The sequence below is a fragment of the Montipora foliosa genome, chromosome 5 (assembly GCF_036669935.1).
Source record: "Montipora foliosa isolate CH-2021 chromosome 5, ASM3666993v2, whole genome shotgun sequence".
Lineage (NCBI taxonomy): Eukaryota > Metazoa > Cnidaria > Anthozoa > Scleractinia > Acroporidae > Montipora > Montipora foliosa.
The window spans coordinates 6,215,293-6,217,792 of NC_090873.1; positions in this window are offsets into that span (position 1 = coordinate 6,215,293).

Genomic DNA, 2,500 nt, shown 5'->3' on the forward strand with positions numbered 1-2,500 from the left:
AGAGCATCACTTGAGGAGGACAACACAAGAGATATCATATGTAGAATTATTATTGAATACCTGTGAAGTGTTTAAAAATAAGTAAATAATTGGTTTATAGAAAACATATTCTCGCACCCATAGGTGAATAAAAATATGTTAAAAAGCTATAACAACATGTAAATATAAGCAAAAAACAAACTTAATATAAAATAGGAAATAAATCGAACTTTCTGGTAACTAAAATTCTAATTACAAAAATCCTAAAATCGATTATTACCTCGGAAGTAATATAACAGGGATAGTAAAAACTATTAAGGAAATTTAGCGTTGACTGTATCTGGAATGAAGCTGGTCTTGTACCTATTAGTCCTACATTTCTGAAGTGAAAACCTGTTCGAGTTGCGGAGATCCCGACCGTGGAGCTCCCGCGTGACACAGGGAGCAAATGGTGGAGACCGGTTCTTCGATCTTCTTTAGAGTTTTTAGGCAGAGGCTGGATCTTCGGTCATCAAGGCGACTACATTGTAAGGTGAGCAGGGCATCCTCATAATGCAAAATGCGGGTGAATAATGAACAAACCTCTTTTCTGTACCATTTCGATTTTCTGCGAAAGGAAAATTGGCAGAGAGGTGTGCCAGACTGCGCAAGCGTACTCTAGGGTACTCCTGACGAGGGAGAAGTAGATCAACCGCAAATCAGCCGGAGGAACCCCACAACGGCAAAGTACTACGCGCAGAATATACAGTAGCTTGGAGGCTTTCTTTACCATGGTATCCACTTGAGCTGTTTGTTGAGAGTGACACCGAGGACCTTGAATGACGAAACACTGTCAAGTAAACGGTCATTGATGCGGAGGGCTGGTTTTCTGGGCTGTGGCGAAGGAAGCTGACTGTCATCTCTTTACACTTTTTGCCGTTGAGCTTCATATCGTTACGCTCTGCCCATCGACTGATTTCGTCAAGATCCGCCTGCAGTGATTACGACTCGTGCGCTTTCCGGACCTCGCAGACAGTTACATTAACAACATACTTCCAGTAGGACGCCAAAGGAGATTCGAATTCCAGGTTATTTATTATTACAAGGAGCAAAATGGGACCCAGTTAGTCAGAGCGACAGCCATCTACTGTTACTCTTTGGCGGCGATTTGTGAGGAAGTCGCAGCTCCAGGATGGGAAGGTCAGCACTAACGCTGAGGAAATGGTCATTGAGTAAACAAGCAAGGTCGGCACCACCTACTGAAATACCGTCTTTCACGATCTGCATGTTGGGAAACTTGTCGCCAGACAGTTGCTTGACACAATCCCACCACTTCCGAGAATCACTAGTTTTAAGGTGTCGTACTTTGTTGGCATAGCATGACTGCTTTCTCTTAGAGATCTCATCTGATCACGGACCTTAGTTCTGAGATGTCGCCAAAGTACCTGGTCCCTGCTGTGGAAATCCCTCTGCCTTTGTGTAATAAGATGTTTTAGTGCAAGCTACATACAAGGTTTGTCGATGGAGTGGATCTTCACAACTTCAACTAACTTCAACATCAACGGCAGACACCAGGTCACTTGTGAAAGAGAATCGAAGGAGAGGCAGTGTCAATCATGTCGCTAAACCACACATGCGCACTACACCAACTATCAAATTCATCCAAAGCAGACCGTGGGAAGCGTCGCGTGCGCCGCTTACTAACACTCTTAGTGTTCGTACTTCTAACGAACCTAGGCACAGGGGCCCAATCAACAACGTTATGATCAGAATTGCCTAATGGGGCATTTGCAATAGGTGTGAAATAATCAGATAACCAAGTGAAGCTATTATCCTCTCAGTTGTGAACGCAATTTTTGCAATTGCGTAAAGAAGCCTGAAAATTTCAAAACTTCAACGGGGTTTGAACCTGCGACCTCGCGCGATACCGGTGCGACGCTCTAAACAACTGAGTTATGAAGCCACTGACGCTGGGAGCTGGTCATTTGTGAGTTCCAATGTTCCCGTGAGGAATGAATCAACGATGAAATGGTATATGAAATGGATCATATATGAACTGCGGACTCGTGGAATGGGGACATGGATTTTTTGGAAAAAAATACTTGTAACAATTTTTTGGCTTTCTAATTTTACTCTATCCCTTGAACAAATGCACCCTTTACACTTTGCGCTTATAGCCCGTCGAACGGGCGAGCATTCAGCACAGAAGACTGCAGACCTGCTAATATTAAACGAGGATCTCTAGGTGTTTGACAGATTAGACTACTTAATTTAATCCATTGAAAAGTGGCCAAACACTATTAAACTTTTTCTAATAACTTGAAAAGCCTGAAGTTATTCTCTCAAATAAGCTTTTTCGGAATTGAAAACGTCTGATCCCCTTGTTTACTTTTCGACAGTTTAGATCGATTGACACTATAGTCCGCAAAAAACAAGCCGTGACTGCATCTGTGGCATTGCTGACTTATGTTAACTACGTTCAAAGGGGTTGACAACTAAATTACTGCACAGGTCTCATTGTCATCATCGGCATCATCATCAA